Genomic DNA, 23,572 nt, shown 5'->3' with positions numbered 1-23,572 from the left:
ACTTGTCTGTGGTTTAGTTAAGTTAACCTGGTTAGAGACAGGAAGAGACCATAGATTTGGTTTATTGGTTGAGAATTTCAGTTTGTTCAGGTGCAATGCAGTCAACAGTAGTAGGTAATGCTGACTGAGAGGGGGGGAAAAGCTCTTGAAATCAAACCTATTATCTTCCCAATCTCCTCTCATCTTTGGACTGAATTTCCTGATTCAACAACAGTAATGAGCCATGTGTGCTTCAGTTCAAAGCTTCTAAAAAGGGAACAAAAAAAAAACATCTTTGATACAGGATTTCATTCATGTCTGCCTAAAGATGTTCATCTGTTCTTTGAAAGGAAATGTTCCACATTTAATCAGCCCTGTGGTTTGCAAATGTACCATTTAAAGAGCCATTGTACCGCTCTTCACACTCCACGACAAACTCCAAAGGCTAGTTTAATTGCTTATTGTCCATTTACAAGACAATGAAGAAGTATAATCCAATCTCTGGTCATCTCTCCAGACATGGTTTCTTCTTCACTCTGTTCATCGCTCTCAGTTTAAATTATACATGTTCATCATGTACTGATGACTGGGCTTTTCCATTTAGCTTTAAATGGCTGTTTTAACTTTTAATTATGGTTGTTTCAGTGGTTGATTTTTCATTAATTTTTGATACATTTTCCCCCCACTATGTAGTGAAGGAATGGTGGATTTGCCTCAAACTATAATTTGATACAGCATGCAGATGCAATGTGTTCAGAGTAAGTAGAGAACATTTTAACACACAACCATTTACGCTGATTAGAAATGTTTTTATATAACTGTATCATCTACATATCGCTCTGGGTTTTTCTTATAGAAGTAGATTATACCTCTACTCTGTGTACTATGATCATTTTGAGGACAATTAGCGTGTTAGCAGAGCAACACCTGAACCCTTCAGTACTCCACTCTAGGTTGTTGAGGCTCCGGTTTAATTTTTCCCAGTGGGAGCTGCAGGCAGAGTGCAATTGCTATAAGAATGTTATATAAACAAGTTTATCATTATAACCATTATAATTTGGAGGCCAGACAGGTTTACAAAAATTACACGGATGATTTTAGCAAAGCAATCTGATTGGTGATGCCACCACTTTCACTAATTTAATTTTTTTTTATTTTTTTTTAAAGTTCCTCAGATGCGATTCAGACACATCACTGATTATGTCTATAATCAAAGCTGTTATGGTAGAAACCCCATTCTGAGAGAAGGAAATGCTGGAAGAAAATAACACCCAAACATCACAATTCAATTATTGTTTGCAATCAAATGTAAAAAAAAAACAAAAAAACATTAACAACAGCAAAAAAACAAGCTGCAACACAGCAGATCTGATTATCCATGAAGGCACAGATGTGAACAACCCAAGAAAAGAAAAGACAACAGCACCGCCTTCTAGGGCTGGGCCGTTAATCCAGTATCAATTTTAATTACAATTCTTGGCTTCCTACAATCATAAAAACAATAGAAGATAATCAAGACGATAACTGTGCCACAAGGTTGCACTTTGATTATTTTGTCATTTGGGGTCTATTTTGCCTCAAGAGTTTTTAGTTCCTAAAAACTGTTTATTTTATTCGTATTTTAAACTTTTATTTTTATATATTGACTAGTTTAGTTTTGACTTATTGTTTGTTTTTCAGAATGTTAAGACGTTAGGAGTCCTTAAGTTTGATTAAAGCCCGTAACGAGATGTTATATAATCAGCGAGTGATCATGTTTAACAATCAGGATCTCAATATCAATCCAAATTAATCATGCTGAGGATTTTTCACCACTCCCAAGAAAAAAAACATTCACATCTGAAAATGAAACTACACTAAACAAAAAGTTGATTCGTCGTCTCTTCCTTCTTTTCTGCCTTTTTGTTGTGTTTAGCATTTTGTGGAAACAAGTCTGGGAGGACGTGACTGATCCACACCAATTCCCTTCTTCCTGTCTTCAAAGAGAAAAATGCATTTTACGTCACTAATTGTGCAACGGGCTTAGCGCCTTTAGGATCACTTTGATTTCTTACATTTGGCAAGTATAAATGTCAAGACAATCAAATGGGCAGACGAACGAGACGGGTGGATTGTAGGAAAAAAAAAAAAAAAAAAGATGGCCTGAGGATAGAAAACTGCAGCTGATGATTCAACAAGCACAAACAAATTATAAAAAATAAAAAAAAAATAAAAATTATCCTGAGGAAGTAAGTACCATGAAGAATCCATCATGCAGAAGAAATGAGGGAAGGAAGTAAATCCTTATTTATATAGCAACTCTAAAATGTGCTTTATATATAAATCTTAACATCAAAGACAGCATTAAAAACAGAACACTAAAACGTGAGACACAAGCCTGAAAGAAACCCAAAAGAAGTTGATCTGATGGATTGTGGGAGATGATTCCGACGTATCTAAACACATTTTTTTTCCCCACCGGAGTAAAACTTCACCAGCTCAGAGCTCCTCGGCCTCCCGGTGAGGACATACAGTAACTAGTGTAATTAAGTCTGTTTTAAAGAAGACCTCAGGAGGAAATTAGACACAGATAAGGAGCAGAGTGCACACACCCACACAACACAGTGATTAATTTCCACTGTTAAACATCTGTGTAAAAAGTATTCACACACACACAGAGCGATGAGTTCCCCCCTGCAGAGAAAGATGAGTCCCACTTAAAGCAATCTGTGAATCCTCGCGGTGGATCACTCATGCACAGTGAAACACACGTACAACACTCAAAACAGCAAACTATAATAGCCAAATCACATTCAAGCACACAAAGACAGACAAAAGGTTAAAAACATAAAAACAATCAACACAAAACAAACTCAAGAGCTCCTTAGTTTAGTTCAGCCTGTGTGTGTGTGTGTGCAGGACTCCTATTAGCCAGCTGTTGGGATGATGAATAAAGAACCCCGTGACCCCAAGAGAAATTAGTCAGGAATTGGAAAACACAATCCCCATATATACACTACACACGGATTGTATATGCAAACGGCTAGACAACTCCTCTGTGCACGCTCGCACACTCAGACACAAAATGCTAATTATCAGCCTGAGTTAGCGTTCTCTTAACCTTCTTCCTGTGCAGCCAAATGTTTCACTGTGCTCGTGTGCATGGGTGTGTGTGTGTGTGCTCTCTCTCTCTTTTTCAGCCGGTGATGAAAAATACTTGGAGCTTGTACCCAAGGCCTCATTAATAGACTGTACCACAGAAGAAGACACACTCCAGCCTTCACACACACACAAGGACATCAACGCAAACGCATCTTTATAGACTTTAAGCGCAAAAACATTCACACATATATAGCGCTACTTTTCACTTAGCATTGCTCTCACTCTCTCGTTTACACACACACACACACACTGTGAGTCAGTGAGTGAAGTAGCAGCCAGTGTAACAGATTGAGTGGTCACTGCTTTATAAGGTCTGACAGCAAAGTCAATGGCCTGTACTAGCACAGGGAGAGGTCACTCTCGATGTTGCATGCATGCATGCATACTAACACTCTCCCAAGCTTTTCATTTTTAAAAGCATAACGCACATTCACATAGATGCAGCGGCCCAAGTCTGACCTGTGTGTGTGTGTGTGTGTGTGTGAGCGCGAGAGAGAGAGAGAGAGACAGAGAGAGAGGGTGCTTAAACGATCCAAGCACTGATGAATGTACACTGGTGTATAGCTTTGAATAGGAAGTGACAGAGACTGATAGAGGGTTCTGCACGGCATAGGAAGAGCGAGAGAGTGAAACAAAATGCATTAAGAAGAAGTCCTGAGTAATTGCAGGACAATGGGTAAGTATATGGTTGGTGGGAGGAGGAGGAGGAGGAGGAGGGGGTTTGAAAGAAAACCTGATGGATGGAATGAAAGTGTGCAGCGGCTGTAAAGAGGGAGGAGACAGAAAATAAATGAGTGGACTGGATGGCGTAACCATGAATAGTGGAGAACTTTAGTGAAGGAGGGACTGTCACCCTCCTGAGTCTTTTCTCGCTTCAAGAACTTTAAACCGAAATCATTTGCTCAGCGTAGTTATTAGGATGTCAAAATTTCAAATTCAACAAGAAGCCCTGACATTTTTGCACCACAGTGCCTTCCTGTGCCAGAAAAATTCCTCCAAGAGTCCACGCTGGTGGAAAATGTTCAGTATGTCGACACAATGGAGGAGCAGAGAAGAGACCCAGATTGCAAACAATGTTTTCTTTTTTTCTCCTTCGGCCAACAAAAGGTGTGTGTGCGCCAGCCCTGCCTGTAGTCCTGAAGGCTAAAACACTCTCCAGATGTCTGAAGAGGATAGCAAAATGTGTTGATGTTAAAAGGGGAACTTCAAGCGTGGCAGAAACAGGTTAGTACAGCGGCGGTCCACATAAAGTACAAGCATCTCGGGACACACAATTTAATGTCGTTTCTAGCGACTGCACACGGGAGAACAACAGACCTCACTCACGTCTCCTATCTATATAAGGCGAGGCTGCAGCAGGAAACAAAGAAACAGAGGATACAGCTTGATCCTTAAAACCCTCCTGAAGTCTCTCTGCTGTTTGCTCACGGCAAGGTCAGACTTGTGCCTGCCTCGAATCGATGTGTCCTCACAGCTTCTCAGGAAAAAAAGGGAGGTGGTGGCAGTAAGAAGACCTTAGGTTGTTTGTTCTTGGAATAGATTAAGGGCCATGAGCGCTGCAGCTGACCATCGCATACTTCATGGCCACGCACTTGTGAAGTAATTATTTCCAGGAGAATAATTATCACAAAGCGAGCAGAGTCTCTGGATGACTCAGCTGCTTTAGTTTACCCAAAAGGGCCTGCACAGTCTGAGCGCCTCTGAGGAGGAACGTACAACCGCCTGTCCCTGATATGAGGCATAGCATTCATTTGTGGTCTTTTTTTTTATGTACATATTTATTGTGTGTTTCAGGATGGAGAGCAGCTAAAGGCGTTACAGGTCTGTGCATGTTGGTTAAGGCCAGTTTCCCCTAGGTTTACAGCTTTGAGGGGGTGTAGGGGGGTATAAACACACACACGCCGACACAAACAGTTGAAGGAATCAGCTAAGGTATCCTAAATGACTTCTGATTTCCGACTCTATCCACTATCCTATCTCTACCCCCTAATATAATGGTAGGGGAAACACTGAAGGCCTTTCCTTGAACCCTCTCTGCAACTCTGGCCACGGCAATTTAACATCTTCCTTTGTTACTTCTCGAACCTTACATTCGATCTTCTTTAAATTGCGAATGCCCTAATCTCCTTGAATAGTCAAAATTCCATTAACGTGATGTAAGCAAGTCCTTGGGGAAAATATCATTTCAGCACTCTATAAGTTTGGCTGAAAGAAAAAAAAGGGACACAATGCATTTGAGTTTCCTAGTGTTTGAGTCCGAAGTTCATTGCTGATGGCTGCTTTCAAAGTGTCTTCTGTTACCCTGAAAAAGATTCAAGATGGCAGTTTGGAGGAGTGCGCTCTTGCCGTCCTTTTGTTTGCAGGAGTAGTCTGCGTGTGCCGACTCCCTTTTCCTGCTGCCGCTGCACATTCTCTAATCTATCGCCCAAGCACAGCGATGCCCAGGATGTAAGGTAGCACTGGCTTTTGAAAGTAACGGGACATTACCACTGTGATCCTGTTTGGCTTGTGCAGCGCAGCATGTTTGAATCATGTGTTATAGTTAAACCTAAAAAGTTAAACCTAAAAAGATCAGGTGAAAGCATGCCATACATGACACTGCATTAAACCACACTTGTTCCTCTGTCATTGCATGCTCATTTGAATGACAAAAACAATCCATGAGTGCAGTTTCTAGCTCAAAGCTGAGCCTCAGTGTACGAAATATTACTAATTATAAGAAAGGTTCGTGCCAGGAAAATATTGGCTCATGTAAGCTCTGACGCAGTCTATTTAAATCTTAGACTGCAGAAATCTATTCTGTCTTGAGCCTCGTCTTTATTTGAGGTCCTCACTGCAGATGAATTCGATCAAGGACGGGCAGGCAAGTAATCTTAGCAGATGAGGATCGGCGTCGAGCATAACAATCATTTTTGTCTTGAACTTTAAGAACAGAAACAAGTAATCAAATAGAAACCTCGCTTGGATTAGGCAAGGAAAGAAGGAGGAGAGAAGCTGTCAATATTTTCAGATTTTTCAATCAAATTAAGCCCTGCACTGCTTTAAAAATAGCTAAATTCTTCCCAAATACAACCATGCACACACACACACACACACACACACACACACACACACACACACACACAGAGAGTGACGATCAGGGCGGCTTTAAGCCACAAGTCTAAAGGAAGGGAAAAAAAATATTTCCTGTCAACATTTTTTCTGCCAATTGCTGTCACATTATGCAAGTCCTGTGAGAGTTCACCATATTGATGAGTCACTGCTCACCGCGCACTCTGCCTTTTCGATTAGCCCCTTTCCCTGCCATGTCCCTGAATGCCCCCGCAAACCAGAAAAGCCAGAGAGCAGTGCATGCTGGGTCACGAAATGTCCAGGGGCAGTCAGAGGAATGCGGTACACATGCTCGTCAGCTTTATGTGCGGTGTGCATCACCAAGCAGGGGGGAACAAAACGGATCAATGGTACAATCGATGGTACTGACCTGTTAAATGGCTGAAGCTGGTCACATTAGTGTGTCTTTGTGCATGTGTTGTGAACTACCGCTCAGCCGTGGACTGCAGGGTGACATTCAGAGCCGGCGGATTTAAATTATAATGGAAACTAAATGAATTGTTTTGAACCCTTACTCACATTCTCAGGTGTTACAATACATGTGAGGACACTGGTGTATATATTTTTAATTTGATGTTTAATTAGTCTCGAGGGTGTCTATGGTCCTGTTTTTCACTTTATTGTTACGGGACAAGCTACACATAAATAGGCCCGGCAAAACCTACAGACCTGCATTAATGGAGAGATGTCAGCGAGGGGGGGGGGGGGGGGGTGTGCCGTGCTCAAGGGCATCTTAGCAGTGCTTAAAAACTGAACTGGCACCTCCATCTGCCAGTCCCAGTTTCCATCATGAAACTTGAACCAGCGACCCCCCCCCCGTTCCCAACACAAGTCTTTGACCGAGCTACTGCCGCTCCGTCTGTACCTCCACGTAAGGAGATAAAGAAATAAAAAAAGGGTTTTGTTGTGTGTCGTATATTCCTCACCAGTGAGATTTCACTCAGTTCATGCCCTCAAAAAGACATTTTCTCCTTACGCTGTTTTTTTTTTTTTTTACTGCAGTCTGTGAAACCATATATATTGACTTGTGTATTTTCTTAGTCTCATATTTGCTTATTGTGTGTCTTTTCTGTGTTTTCAAGACATTTAGAAAGATGGTAACTCCAGGCAATGTGACTAAAGTGACTAAAGCTCATTAGTTTTGATGAGCTTTAAGTCCTTATGAACAGCCTTCATGTGACTTTAAATGACTGCAGTAACCATTTTTACTCGAATAACCTCATGCATGTATATGACTACACAAAGACAGGAAACACTCTCTGGGTTAGTTTACAGGACCAAAAAAAAACAACATGCAAAAGCAAAGCTTGTGGCAGTTGCCAAGGGGTGAAATGAGTCAAACGAGTTCTTAATTTTCAGTAAAGCCAAGAGGAATAAAATGTACGGCCACAATAAGAAGGGAAGGAGCGCTACAATTTTTATGACAGCGACAGGGTTTACAGCATATGTGGCCTTCAATGTGAAAACAGCAGCACTGCCAAGAAATTAAGGCTGTTCTTACAGAGGGATTCTTGGATGATAAAAATAGAGCGAAATGACAATCTGAAAATTAAAAAGCTGTATAAAAGATGCACCTTTAGAGGCTCACGGACCCATAAAGCCTGCAGTTATTACATAAGCAGAACCTATGGTACCATCTCGACACTCACCGAAACATCACTAAAGCTCCTTTCAGCTAACTGCTGCTCTCTTCTTTCATTTCTTCCCTCTGTAGTGGGGATTGGAGGTAATCTGGTGCCAATATTTTCTGTAATCTGATCCAATTCCCTGTCAGACTTGCAACAAACAACTCTCATCTGATTCATTGCTGATACTACTGCAGAATAACACAAACACACACACACTCTCTCACTCTCACTCGCAAATAGATCAGCTCCATTTCAGTGGTGCCACCTCTCTAATCCCTTTGCTGCCTGGAGCTGCCAAAGCCGCGGTGTTCACCCACCCGAGCACACAATGTACACAACCCCAAAGTACACGGGCACACACATATATAGACATGCACACATCACATACATACCTTTAGGCACACAAAAAAAACTCAGCTATCACAATGAACACAAGCAAGTGTACGCCCGCCCACACACACACACACACACACACACACACAGTCCCCATGTGCACCCACACGTTCACATTCATCCCGGCTGTAATGGAAAAGAGCTTGACCAGAATCCCTCCAACCATATACCAATTCATGAATTCATCCCTTCATTTCAGCACTTCTGCAGGACTTAAGTCCATCAGTTCGCCCTCAATCATGCCTGTACATACTCTCACTGCTTCCCCTGACTCTGTAATTAAGATTCAGCACAGCCTCCATATCATTTTTTCTCCCCCCCCCCCCCCCCACTCTCGCGGCTTCATTTTCAGGCTAAGATTTGCTGGAAATTGAAGAGGACAACACATTCAGTATTCACATATGTAATAGGAAAACGAGCAGACTTCAGGAGAAGTTTGAGGGATACAAAAGGCTTTCACAAATGAGGGCTAAACCAACAATAAATGGATACTTATTACTATTCTCATGGGAGAGGTTTCACTCGATTGGGTCCTGTAATTGGAAATATTACTTATTACGTCCTTAGTGTGAAAGGAACATTTGAGCCGGATAAGAATCCCACCAAATAGATTCCCAAATTACACCATGTGTTAATGCTTGCTGAGCTTGGTCATGAGTCTTACAGCGTGCAAACTAAACTGGTTCTAACTTTGAGATTAGAACATATGCGTTTGCTACTGGGGGCGCAGTGTGATGTTTAAATTCTATACTCCCTGCTGGTTCAGCTGTCACTAAGTCTTAAGTACAGCTCTTACACTAACAAGGTAAAAAAAAGACAGTGTGACAATAATTAGAGAACAAGTAATGATGTGACTGACACAAAAAAAAGCCTGCATTTAAAAACAACTATGACTAAGTTTATAAAGAGAGGAAGTGAGAATGTTTAAACCTGTAAGACCGCAGCTTCATCTTCTCAATCATCTACGATGTTCATCTTATTTTAGCATGCTAATATTTGATACTTAACATACAGTACAGCTATGGTTGATGGAAATATCAGTTAAATATATAAACCAAAGGGTTTACCTGAGGGGGCCTGAGCATCTGCTTTTTAGACAACTGTGAGATTAAAAAAAAACTATTACAATGCGTTGAAGAATCTAACCACAAATTGCTCGGAGTAAAAGTAAAGGAAGTTGGTACTGTGGCTAAAACAACTATGTAAGCTATAGGTTACAAACCTAATTACAGATCCTCCTACAACTCCTCAGGATAATTCTCCTCTCAGAATTGTACCGTAGTTCAGCTCCAGAAAGTTAATGAACGAGCCTGACATCTGATCTCAGCTGAGCGGTAAACATAATGGAACCAACACTGGTGTTAGTCTACATGCTATTCAAGGACACAACCTTGATGGCTGCCGGGCTGCAGGAGGTCATCATCTGGTTCCTTTAATTACAAGACTGTCGCAATTCATACATGTTATTTAAACCACCTTCTGTGAACCTGGCTGCTTCTTCAGTTGTGCAAAAATGGCATTCCCTATGAGACTATTAAAAAGGTAGAAACTTATATTCCACAAATATGCCACTTCTCTCTGAAGTGAGAGCAATTCATTTCCCCCCCCCCCCATGTGCTCACTGCTCTTTGCCTTTTCTCCCTTCATCTTTTCCCCTCCTCCTCCTCCTCTACATGGCTACAAGTTTCAAAAGTTTCCTCTTTCCCCGACACCATCTCTCTGAGTGGTAGGCCTTCCTTTGTTCCACTTTCACTCTCTTCTTTCTCTCCCTTTACGTTTGACAAGCCTTTAGAAAACGGCTCTATTCATCTCCAGAATTATTGAAATATCTAATAATAATAATAGAGAGGGTATCAAGAGGGAAAAGGGCTGGAAAACACAGATGGCAGAAGAGGCATGCATAGATGGGGTAGAAGGACAAAAATGAGTGGAAGAAGTGCAGGGAGGTGGATTGTTTTCATGGAGCAGATGGCTGGAAATAAATACAAGACCAAGGAAAAACTGCATGGAGACTGAGTAACCAATGAACGAAGTGCAGCTCCATGCAAAACAGAGCACCTGTGGATTTACAGCAAGTGATCCTGACAGGGTGTCAGTAATGGGTTGTCAGTAACAGGTTTGGATATGAGTAATGATTGAAGCTGTGATGTAAGAGCGATGAAAGGACATGCCACACAAACTGTTGAGTATAAAGGTTTAAAGCTGTGTACATATTGTATGTGGCGTTCGCTATTTAAGCCGTTAAACTGCACACAAAGATGACACCGAGGACTTTTTTTTGTTTGTTTTTTTTTCCAAACAATGAATATTAAGCATTTTTCACAAGTGTTTGCCGTGTAATTGCTTAATTTTATTGAGAGATAAGCCTCCTACAGACAAAGCCAAATTTCTAATGTGATATTTAGAACAATGTGTGGAGGGATGCATCCGAGATTAAATTTAAAACATATTTAAGCCTTTGTTAATTAAATGCATCCACCTCTGCATGTCAACCGTTATTTAATTATTTTATGTCACTGCCTACGTTTTTAAAAGGGCAACACTGCACACGTATAAAATGGCAAGACTCCAAGGTGTGACTGCTGACATGTAAAGTGTTTTAATGGATATTCTTAATGTCATCCATGAAGATGGCGTGGGTGAAAGCAAAGACAACTGAGGGAGAAACAATATAAAGATGATTATCATTAACAAAAAGGAGGTTCTTGTCCCGTTTATAAACCAATCAGACATGAAGGTGATTGGAAAGTTCTTCAGTCCCTCCAGGATTTCACAGGCTTGGTCTCTAATAGCGGCCTGATTTTACGGCAGCTTTTAAAAAAAATAATTTTGGGGTTTTGTTGTTGTAACACATTATGCATCAACTGTGAGTAACCGCTCCAATAAAAGCCATCTATTGGCAAACTGTCTTCTGACTTCACTTCTGGTCAACTCCTGCGCCAAGATGCTTCAAAAATGTGTAAAAAATTAGAGTCAAATGCCATGGAAAACATTTTTCTTGCTTCCTGTCCCCCATTGCAATGCTATTTGTTAAACCATTAAAAAGGAGACAAGGTGACTACTATCTCACAACACTGTCTGGAAACAGCACTGACTCATATTTCCAACAGAGCCTCTGGTTGGTGGGAAGTTGGGAAACGGCCTCTGATTGGTTTGTAGACCCAACACAAGGTACTTGGAAGTGGCTGAGTGAAGGGCTAACAGTTTGTTTACATGGATAACAAATCTCGAGGAGTAAGATTCATTATTCTGAATTGATTGAGTCTCCATGAAGACGTTTGAGGCCGGATTATGAAACTCGTGAAAGAGAGCCTGGTTAGAACAGAGTAGCTGTCCTGTCCCCTCTCTGATGATTATTCCACATTGCAGACCTAAGGGGACCAGGTACCAAAGAACTGAGTTTACTGACTATCATTAGATAATAAGGCGATGGTCCAAACTGACAAAAGTTGTGGAGATTGGCCAAAATTGCAGGTTGCAAAAAAGTGATTTTGCATGAATTCTCTGAATCACAACGTCCTGGAGCTTCTGGCAAAAACAATACTTATGATTTCATAATTATTTAGGTATAAATATGCTATCCCTAAGGCTAAATTTGTGTTGTTGCAGCTTCTTTAGTATATCATTCAGACAGTTGACGTTTGTTATCAGATGACCATAAAAACAACGATTGGCCTACAGTGTGAGATTAAAAATGTATTTGGCCATAAAATTCAACTTTAAATATCCAGGTGGGGATAACAGCGCTGTGTATTCTATGTGCATTACATCTGCCCTTTTAACTAGCCATTTACTGTATAGAAGAGAAAAACGCAGCTAACAACTGTTTCAATGGGATTTTCCAGCCGTGACACATCGATAAATTTAACAAAAAATGAATCTAGCTTTTGATTTCTCTCACATTACTGAGCAAACATGTACAGCTCAGCGGCCTCACAATGAAGTAATGCATCCATAAATATCACAGAGGCAAATTGCAGAGATGGAGAGAGAGCAAGAGGAGGCCATATTCACTGATTTCAAATCCATACGGCCACAGAAGACACCTCACATGAGCTTGAAATGAACACGTGGCTACACATCATGGTGAGTTCATGAAATGTGATGTTCTATTTGAATTGAATAACAGAGGCATCAAAGAGCAAAGTGCAGTCATAACTGCAGGTGTACAGAGGGGACAAACACAGAACAAGACTCATCCCATGCACAGCACAGATACAGTTTCTGTGGGTTGATTCAGTGTCAGCAAGGCAACCCGAACGTCACATTTTATGACACCAAAAAATAAACTTCTTTAAAGTGGAAAATATTTGTGTGTTTGTTTGCGTGTGTGGTTGGTTGGTTTTCACATCTCTTGCCAACGTATTGATTTATTCTTTTCTTCTTTTACTTTACCTCCTTGCCCCCGCAACCTTTACCTTTCCCCTGTGTTTACCGTCTCTTTCACTCAGAGTTCCTTCTCCGTCTCTAGAAGGAATTTAAAAATGTGCGACTACAAGACGCACAAGAGAACGAGCATCTCAAACTGAAACCACCGGGCTCGTCGACCACGTGTACAACGCCCATTAATAAAACCACGAGTTTAACCTTGCATATTAAGTAACACACAATTCGTCCAAACTACAGAAACAAAAAAACTATAAATAACAGCAAACCATTGCAGGTATTGCAGAATGTTCTACAATATTACATTGGGATGATATAATGGATGGACGGCTAAAATTAAAGTTGATTCTGCTCTGACCTGGAGTCGTTTAGCAGTGGGAGGTGGGTTCTTCAAGGGTTAATAAGTGAATGTATCATGCCTCTTAACCTGTCTGAAGCAGTGAGCCTTCAATGCTTCCAACTTATCCCATTGGTTGTGGAGGATAAGTAAATAAGTAACATTCTCAGACAATCCCTGAATTATGTTCCTGTTGTTGAGAACTGTTCTGTCCATGACCTAAATCCATGCAGGGTAACCGTACCTTGCATCTAGCACCCTAAAGAATCGATTAAATATGCCTTATTTAGGGACACTGGATGGGCCTAGCGGTTATGTCAATCGCCCACGTACAACAGCTTTAGTTGTCGTCACAGCGGCCACAGGTAATGATCAAACCTCAGCCATTTGCTGCATGTCACCTCGACTCTCTCCTCCCAACATTTTCCTGTCTCTCTTCAGCTGTCCAATCTTATAAAAAGGCAAAAAATATATCTTATCTAAAGTTCAGTGGTTTCATTGAACGTGAATGTCTTCAGTAAACTCCCTCCTTTCCTCTGTCCTCTCACTTTAATAACGTCTTGGATTTACGGATGACCAACAGCTTCAACCAGGATTACCTACCTAAGGAGGTTAAGACTCTTGTTTATTATTTCTGAATGTTGTAACTTTTAAAGTAATAGCGTTCCACGTGATGCTACGCCGAGGCTGCGCAAAAATCAGGTTTATGATTCCTCTCCGCATTTTGTAATTAGAAAAGCTCTTATCGTTCCCTCTCGTGTTTTGTCAAATGCTGTTTGTGAAGAAAAAAATGACGAGGCCTTGAGACTTACAGAAAATCTTTCAACCAGTTAAAAAACAAAAAGAAAAAAAGTTGAGTGTGTGGTGCATTCAAATGATCGCAAACACCGTCGGTGAAATGTCAAGACTGTCTTATTTCTAAAACATTCCCATTATCCCTCCCTCTGACTGCACCCTTTTTCTTAAAGCCCTCTCTTCACATCTTACTTACAGCCTTCTACATATTAAAGCTTCACTTTCTCTGCTCCTCCCTTTATATCCTTCTTTTCAACTCATTCACTGTCTCCCATTTTCTGCTCATTCCTTTTCCCTAATCTTTCTAAATATAGGGTATTATTCCTCATTTTTTTTGCCCAGTCATGCCGAGCGCTTCTCTTGTACTTTTTTTTTTTCCCCTCTCCCACTCGGCCCCCCTCTGTCTCTTATTCTGCCCTCATTCAGCCATTGCTCTGTCAGCAGTTAATGGAAGCATAATGAGCTTGTTTTCTATGAAATGATGAGTGTGAGGAGGGGATCCAGCTGCCTAATGATCAAAAAGAACAACAGATCACCCGGTCGGACGACGGCAGGAACGTCAGTGCCAATACACACAAAAGGAAAACACACACACCCAAAAACGAGAGATACATTTCCACTCATAAACAGGCATTTAATAGTGGTGTAAGTGGAGATAAAAGCATCAGTCTGTAACTTTGACCAAATGTCAGATTTCTTCCACCTGTGCTCCTTCAATGGATCCCTCACACAGATGCCCCCCTGTCCCCCCCCAACCTCACTTTCCCTCCCTCGATCTCACCGCTTCCAAAACAGACCAGAAATGGGTTTTCTACTTCATAAGACTGCAGTTGTGTGCATGTGTCCACACACTGCTCGGCGTGTGTGTGTGTGCGTATTTGTGTCCGACTAAGATTTGGCTGTAGTCTATGCGACGACACCCACACTGCAGCATTTGACACAGCCGGAGGGAGTGAGCAACTAGAGAGAGAGAAAGAGAGAGAGAGAAGGCGAGAGAGAAAGGAGGCGACACAGGGGGATGAAAACGAGAGTGTCAGAATAACACAAGAAAGATGGTTTTGTGCTTTTCTGAAATTATGCGTGGGTGACGTGCATCAGTGCCCTAGTGTGGATCCATTATCATGTGAGTGTTTGATATGTGATGCGTTACTCCAAAGATATGTCAGTGCAATGTCTCCTATATGCGTACAGCTGGTGTCTGCCTATAGGTGAACCAGTTTATCCCGCCCCTGTTTTCTCATGAAAAGGTGTTGATATTTGCATCCCTGTGTGTCTCTGTGATTCTTTTAAAACCCATAAATGACAAATGTTGAACAATCCATATCCCACAACCTAAATTGCAACATAAAAAAAAAAAACAACATACAGTAGATGTAATGATTTAATAATTCACAAAGCTTCAAAATAAGTGGAGCACCATCAGGATGGCTTCATCTATATTCCATAGATATTACAGCAATGTGATGTAAATGATGGAATAGCATCTTTAAATTAGGGATTACTAATTAATTTAGAGCACGACTGAGTTCATGTTGATTGAAAAAAATATGTTCAGATATGGTTACACATGTGCTTTTACAAAATCTGCTGCTTTAATGGAGTAAATTGTGCATTATTGAACGTTAAATTATTTCCTCAAGTATGTCAATCAATAAATGACAACTAATAATAATCCTTAGTATTCAACCATTAGTTCAAAATTACTGTATTAACTATCACACATGCCGTACACACCCTCCGCTGTATGCAACACATTTGGAGGTGCAATGTGTGTTAATTGCTTATCCACACTTGATTTCCTATCGTAATTAAAAAGCTTGTTTGATTGTTTTGCTACATTTTTTTAAATGTAGCAAAGCTTCACATCTGCACAAGAAAATGTGTCTGAACAGACACATAAGAAACTTAAAGTTAATGTTACTTTGGATGGAAAAGATGAATCACTGACGGGTGGTGTGTGTGTGTGTGTGCGCGCTCTTGTGCGCGCTTGTGTGTGTCCAGACAGCGTCACCTGTCATGAGCAGTGACATCAGATAGAAGTGGAAAGAAAGGGCACAAGCAAGAGGGAAGAAAAAGAATCAAAGATGACTGGAGGTGAGATTTAAAGGAAAGTGCTCGAGATAAAAAAAACGGGTAGAGTAAAGAGTTGGAAGGGAAGGGAAGGGGAGGGGGGGGGTGTAAGGAAAAGGGAGGAAGTGGAAAGAGAAGAGGGGGAAGTAAGTTTGACTGAAGTCAGTACACATTATCCCTGGTGAATAATCAGGGAGCTACACTAAAAGGAAAAAAATAAAAACTGCTGATGCCAGTGAGTCTGTTAGTGCATGCTTGTGTGTGTTTGTGTGTCCACTCTAGTTTCATTAACGACGCTCGCGTTCTTACACAAGTTAAAAGGAGGGTGGAGGGAGGAGAGAGCAAGCGAGGATTAGGAAAGGCATCTTGTATTCCTCCTCTTCAATGCAACATAAACATGACAATTTACTGCCTCCTTCTGCTTCTATAGCTGTGATCAAAAGGTTCACAGAAAATCCACTCATTAGGGTTCGCTTTGTGTATCACAAGGACATAAAGTGTGCCTGTGTAGGGCTTGATGAGTCCAAAAAGATGCTGAAAACTTTGTGGCCCTTCCCAATCCCCCCCCCCCTAAGGCAAACTCTTCTTCCTCCCTCTGTCCTCAGCGGGGAATTTACTGCATGCCGCAGCAAATTATGGCGACAATTCTGGTGCCCCTCGTCTGAAGATTTGTTTTGAAAATGTGTCCCTCATTTCTTCCTTCAGTCCTCAGAGGACGGCGCTGGTTGTGCACTACACTAGCCTCGTTCAGATAGACTGTGCATCATTAGGATGCTAAACAAGCAGTAATGTAGTGCAAAGCTCGTTGGTGTTGGAAAATGAGGCCTGACGGGGAATCAACACCCCAATGTGACACTGATGATTTCATTACAAGCTGAAGTGTAATTTACAAGCTTCTGCCAAAAAGAAGCCCAGCACGCCCGTCAGTATTCGGGGACTAATGTCTTTTTGGCAGGAGATGTCACTCGTTAATCCAATTAGTAATTAACAGAATCGACTAGACTTCCTGACGGCAGAGTTTAATGTCAAACTGTGGGTCACCGTGCTGCTGTAACAGACCACTGAATGTGTTCATGGAGCAGACACAAATGAGTATTCAGTGAAAGTATGCAGCTTAAGGGCCAAGTCCTAGAGCTTTTTCTTACTAAAGTTAGTTAATTTAGACTTCAACCATACATAATTAATGTTTATGAATGCATCAACGGCTAAAGTGCAGCAACGCAAGAGCAGACACAAAAACAAAAAAAACAGCTTCAACATAATTGCAAGCGAGGACTTCTTGTTCCGCTTTAGTCTTTTGTAACCAGTGTTTGTCTGCCGTAACAAAAAGAAGATGTTTTGGAAGCAAACGTCACCGGCTTGACCTACACTGAGTATTTAAATAGCAATAAATGGTCTCTGTTTAATACCGAGGCCACTGTATGACCCACAGAAGCAAAACAAACCATCAGCTAGAGGACACTTTATCTACATCTTGCAGTAATTCCTACCGCTGGTGTCACCAGGCCAGAGTCAGATTAATGGATTTCGAGCATGCAGACTGAAACAGCTCACATTTACATTTTTACACAGTGAAGTTTCAGAGTCTTACGTTGGGCACTGGGTGGTTTTTTTTGTCTGCAGGGCTGGTCTTTGAATTAATCACAGCCATGCAGTATCTCCCCCTCCCTACAAGAGAGTAAGTCAAGTCTGTAGCACAACATTTATTTGCTGAATTAGAGGTCAATCCTTTACCCCGCCCCCCCCTCGAATGCCTCATGATTTTACATTAAAATGTAAATCTCATCAAAATAACAGGAGAAGCAGCAGGATAGTATTCACTATTTAACAACCCTGGAGCTGGCACATTCAAAAAAGGCAGACAGTTTTAAATTGCACTTGTGCAAGGCAGAACCTGTTGTCACTGAAAGGTGTGCAGTTAGTTTTACCTGTAGTTCACAGCCATCACCACAACACTAACTTGTTAGCACAATTGTCACCCACGATTGCCTTCAGGGCCATTTAAGCGTTTAGTGTTGTTATTCTGCGAGTATTTCGGACGTGCTTTCTCAATCATTTTTTATTGTTTGGCATCAGACGTGTTTTTTTGGGTTTTGATCTGCCTGGAATAAAATTACCTGCATTTGTTTCTTTTATCGCCATTTAAAAAAAAATCTTTTGGCTGCAATGCTTTTCCAAAAAGAATGAAAACAATGAGTTTCTCTATTTTGCAGTTTGAGTTGTCCTGCTTTTATAGCAAGCATTGCTGTGACCATTTATTATTCATAAGAATGTATTATTCGCTGTTGTTTAGTGTTCATGCAGCACATTGTGATACAAAAAGTGCCAAAGCTTGCTCATAGCTCTCTCCCACCATTTTCTTCTCTGTTCTCCCCTCCATCCTTCCACCTTTCCCCTGGCTCTTGTTTCAGAGGGCACAGTTGGCTTGAGTCCCCCCCTCCTCCCTCCCCCCAGCTGGCAGAAAGAATCAATACCTTCTCTCTTTTTTTCTTTCCCTTGCTTCCCTTTGTCTCGGTTCCTGCATCCTCTGACCACCACACCAGGTTTCTGTAAATGTTTTTTTTTTAGTTTCTCCTTTTCATTAACAGTACTTTTATTTATCTTCTCTATTCTCCACCTCCCTCTATACATTTCACCCTCCTTTGTGCTGTACTGCCTGACACTTTCTCAACCTCCATCAGTCTAAAGTAACTCCCTACCTTTCCCTCCCTTCCAGACAGTCTCACTTCACCTCCTTTTCCTGTCTGAAGAATTCTATACCCATAAAGCCTATATGTTCATTTTCAATTCACATGCATACACACACTCCCTCCATATACTTCCCAATTCATATTCAGCAATAAAAAAAAAAAAAAAACGCTGTCCATTTCAATATCACACTCCTACTCCTGGACTTGACTTGAATTTACAAATATGGGCAGCACACACACACACAGGCATGAGGATTCTGCAAGCACGAGGACGCAAGCCACAGCTGCTCAAAATAGCACCCAACCGATCACAAGCGGCAATGTCACCGCCGACATCTTAGACTCCCGCACTACTTCATGCATCCTACATGACACGGCGCAGCAGAACCTGCAGACAATGAAGCACACTGCGCACATGCAGAAATGAGTAAAGGGAGGGGGGGAGTTATTGTTTTTCACTTCAACAATGCTTTTATTTAACCCATTTCTTTGCCGTTACTTGTAATTACAATGCTGTTGCGGAAACGCAACAGCATTGACAAAAACAAATAATGTACGTCTTTCAGACTCCTCGCTGTCAATCTAATACAGTGGGCTCAAAATGCATCCACTGACTACTGTGTTGGTATTTCTCTCGGTGAGGCACTCTGGGTTTGTCAGCAGCTTTCATCATGACTGGTTGTAGACTAAAACACCCGTAATGCAACAACAAAACAACGACTGGAGTGTTGATGTCCACCTTCAGAGCAGCATGCCACGGCTGTCTGAGGTTATTATCACTGAGCAGGAGTCAAGAATCTATAACGTGACCTGGCTACTTTTGTTTCAGCAGTTTGGGGGGAAAACGCAACAAGAAGTAAGCGTGATAGCTGCAGAAAAGTGAAGTTTGATTTCAATGTGTGCGGGCCACTTACAGATTCAAACAGCTGATCAAGGGTTACACTGCAGGGCGTGCTTACAAAGTCAAAGGAAAAGAACAACATTGAGAATTGAAAACGATGAAAAAAATAAGGGTTACACTTGCATGTCTTTTGATGTAGGGCTTTAAGCAGCTGCAGTTTCTCATGACCCGGTCCACAGAGGTACACAGCTCACATGTTGGTAATCTAGAGCTCCTATCAACAAAGGTTAAGTAACTGTAATCTATTCAATGCACTTTCCCACCATACTTGTATGTATATTAACTGAGAGTCACATCTTGATTTGAAAATCGTCATCGGTCCATTTTCTTTATCTTGATAGATGAAGATTGTGCATTTGAAATCTACTCTGGCAGTGTTGACCTTCCTTTATCAACTGAGACCAAATGGTCCAGTTAAACAAAGGATCAAATAAAGCAAATAAAATTAAGCAGTTTTAAAGCAAAGGGAGGGGAAAAAGCTGACCTTTAGATTAAGAAACTAAAAATATTGAATGCCAAATAGAACAGAGACAGTGGACAAAGCGACCTGACAGGAGAGAAAGGTAACAGATACAGACACCTAAAAGAGACGACGAGTGAAGAAGCACAAGACAGAAGATGAAGAAGTAAATTTAGAGAACAAGGGAAGAGAAGCAAAGTGGGGTGATGCATGTTCTCACTGGGGAAAAGAAGAACATTTTGCACGTGTCCCACTTCCAAATGCAGCCTTTCCTGCCGCAAGATTTGAATCTGCGTCGAGGGCGGAGAGCGCTCGCTGTTTTGCAGTCGGAATGGAGGAGACGCTCTTAAGAGACGCGCATACAGGCGGAGTGTTTGTGAGTCTGTTAGTGGCAATAATGTTTACAGTACACTGACCACCTCAAGGGACCAAGTGTCAATCTGACTTTATGAGACAACACACACACACACGCATATGTCAATGTGTGTCTGCAAGGGACATGACTCGTCTGAGCGAGAGAGTGTCGCCTTTGCACTCAGTCAGCGTGGTGATTGACAGCAGAACTAATTCCACGTTTAACAGCCTCGGTGGATTGACGGAGGTCTGAAACACTGTCGACACACATGTACCCATGAAAGCAGCACGAGTACACACACACACAAGCTTTAAACACTCAAAACACACAGTGATACTGTTTCCATTAAAGTGTGATGTCAGACTAAGACCCTTTAAAAGTCAAACACAAACAAAAAGAACAGATTTATACTACGTATGCAATTGCAAGAAACAATATGGAAGCAGCATCATGGCTCACAAAGAAAAAAAATGATGAAAGACATTAACCTCTGAATATTTGACTCCAGTTCAGTGTGTTTCTATTAAACGATTCCACAGTTTAACTTGATCTGCTGCGTAGTCTAGCTGTTTGTGAATTCAAACAATACATTTGTGTCTCCTTTTTAATTTTTGCTTCTAACAAATAGCCCAAACTAAGAGCGCCCCAGAGAGAGTAGGGAATTGGAAAGGCATGGAGACAGACAAACATTTTTGATTTTGTCTAGGGAGTCTTTTACAGGAAGACCAATAAATAATAACACCAGAGTTCTGCAATAAGGTACAAATCCTTAAGAGAAATAAGCCTGTACTGTAGCTATAGGACCAAGAACTACACCCAACAGCAGACTGTTTAGGTTAGGCTGCATGCACACTGCGTGTTTAGCGTGGTGCTATCCACCTTGCACACAGACACACACACACACAAAATTGTTTTGCTGAGAGTGCTGAGGAGTTGCCGACACACGCTTTTGAGTAGAAGCTCTCTCAGGGGGGGGGAAGTGGGAAAAAAAAAAAACAAGAAGGCACACACAAGCAAAATACTGAACACAAACAAATTATTTCTACCCTGTTCTCCCAAACACAAATGCTACTTCCCTCCAAATCATCACACACTCACACAGATTCCAAGTCTACGTCTCATATTCTCCCCCCCCCCATCTACACCTCACACAGCGGTAAATTAGAATTTTCTACCGTCTTCCACATCTTACATTTCAGTTTTGATTGAAATTGTTTCCAAAGCTTGACTCATTGACATACAGAGTGTGGGTATATTGTGTCCTATTAGGTTAAAAATGCATCAAAGTCAATTGTCTCAACCTGTCCCCCACACAAGTGCTTTAATTGAATCTCTAATTACAGCTGCATAAAGTACCTGACAGTAACTCTGCCTCCTGCAGTCTTAAGGTTAAACTGATAATAGACTGTGAAACCGAAATGGCAGAAAGCAAGGCCTTGCTGACATACAGTCACCTACACACACACACAGTGAGAATGTTGAGCTAATTAGGCTGATTGTGTATTTGCACACAGACATCAAAAGGTAAGCTTATGTGCATGCTACAAATCAAAAGGAGGTATGCCCATTATATAGCTGACAACTATTCCATGGACTGTTAAGTGCTACTTTCATTTTGATGTGACAGCCAGTGTGAAAATGTTTTGGCCTTCACACTTCTGTGGTGCCCTGTGGCTTTAAGCAGGTTTCAAACTGAAGTGGAAGTTGACATTTGAAGAACCAAATTCATCGTGGCAGCTCAAAAAGCTTCTTCATTTTTGGATTGCAGCCTCACGTTTTTCCCTTTTGCAAATGTTCCGTCACAGCAGCTATCTCTGCCAAAGCACAGTAATGATACAGAGGCAAGAGAAAAGGTGCAGGAAACTGCTGCCAAAGTGTAAAATAAAGGCAGCCTCAAGATTCGCTGTGAAAGTGTGACAAAGTCCAAAGCACAATACGGAACAAAATGTTACATTTTTTTGAAATGACTAAAAGGCAAATCTGCTTTAAAACTCTATTTGGAAGGTGAAAACTGACAGAAAAAGAAACCTCCAGAACCAAACATGTTAGAGAATCATCACACTGATTTTGGAGAGAAACAGTTTTAGGACTTATTTATTCTTTAAAAGTGCTTCTGCATTTAACTAAAATGTGCTGACATTTCAACCCACTTATCTCACTGATCAGAGAGCTGCATGATAAATAGACCCTTTACATTTAAAAAAAAAAACAGGTGAATAATGAAAATAATGAATACTGACAAGACTGGGTTAAGGAGGAAACAAGCAAGGTCAACAGTAGAAAAAAAAACACAATCACAAACTAGTCGGGTCACCTAATATAACTGTTGTTGTTAAAAAGGACATCAATAACATAATAACACTGTTTTAATGGTATGATAGGATAAACCCTGTTGCTATAATTTAATGATAAAGTTACTTTGACCAGTTGACAATACAATGGTATTTTAGGTAGTTGTTGAAGTCACTGACTGACAACATTTAGATGATAGTTTCTCAGACAACCTGCTGATGCTTTTGATGACGATTCATTTCTTGTGCTTTAAATTTCTTTTTTTTACCATCCAGCAAAAAAAAAAAAAAAAAAAAAAAAAAAGGGACTACTTTGTTGTCAAAAAAGTAAATATGTCCTCCTTGTGAAAAAATAAAGTATGAATAGTATGTATGAAAGTATGAAATAAAGTATTTTTCTGTCAGCCAGTCAGCAAAAACCAAACATCCCTGAGTCATCTTAAAGTCAATGCAACTTAATGTAAATGTAATAAGATGTAAAACAACTCTCCAGGTTACGGGAGCCGTCTGTGTTCTTAAGTGCAACATAGGACTGTGTGAAATATGTGCTGAAAGGTTAACCACAGGACTCTGCATTCATTTGATGCCTCATAAACAGCATGTTCAACTTGTTGATGGTTTCAAATGGGGCTTTGTGCCAAAAAACGCCGGTGTGCAAGATTACTGTGTGTCATAAAAAATGAATGCTCACAAAGCAAAACAAAGCCATGGGGGGGCTCTGCTGCCTGCAGTTCTGTCTACTCCAGACTGATGTGTTCAAACCTTCTCTACCTGTACTGCAGATGAACAAAATCCCCAACACAGACATCAAAAAGGTTTTAAAGGTCACTTATTATACTCCTTTTCAACAAGTTTAAATAAGTCTTAGAGCTCCCCAAAACATGTCTGAAGAATCCACTCCAATCCTGTTTCTGTGTCTAAAGTTTTAAATGTAAGCGAGCTGTGCTCCAACACTCCCTCTCTGGAAGTGCTTGGGCTTTCTTGCACCAAGCCCAGTTGTTTTACAGTGAGAGGGCAGACTCAGAGGGCAGAACA

The 23,572-nt window shown here is 41.1% G+C and overlaps 1 protein-coding gene across 3 annotated transcripts in view; it reads right to left on the bottom strand.

The window, feature by feature from the left end:
* The window catches only part of LOC109991341 (pyruvate carboxylase, mitochondrial), a 272,579-nt gene that overhangs the window by 218,650 nt on the left and 30,357 nt on the right, over nucleotides 1-23,572 (bottom strand). The window lies entirely within an intron of this gene.

Source organism: Labrus bergylta, chromosome 22 (assembly GCF_963930695.1).
Source record: "Labrus bergylta chromosome 22, fLabBer1.1, whole genome shotgun sequence".
Classification (NCBI taxonomy): Eukaryota; Metazoa; Chordata; class Actinopteri; order Labriformes; family Labridae; genus Labrus; species Labrus bergylta.
This window is presented reverse-complemented; position numbering and strand designations above follow the sequence as displayed.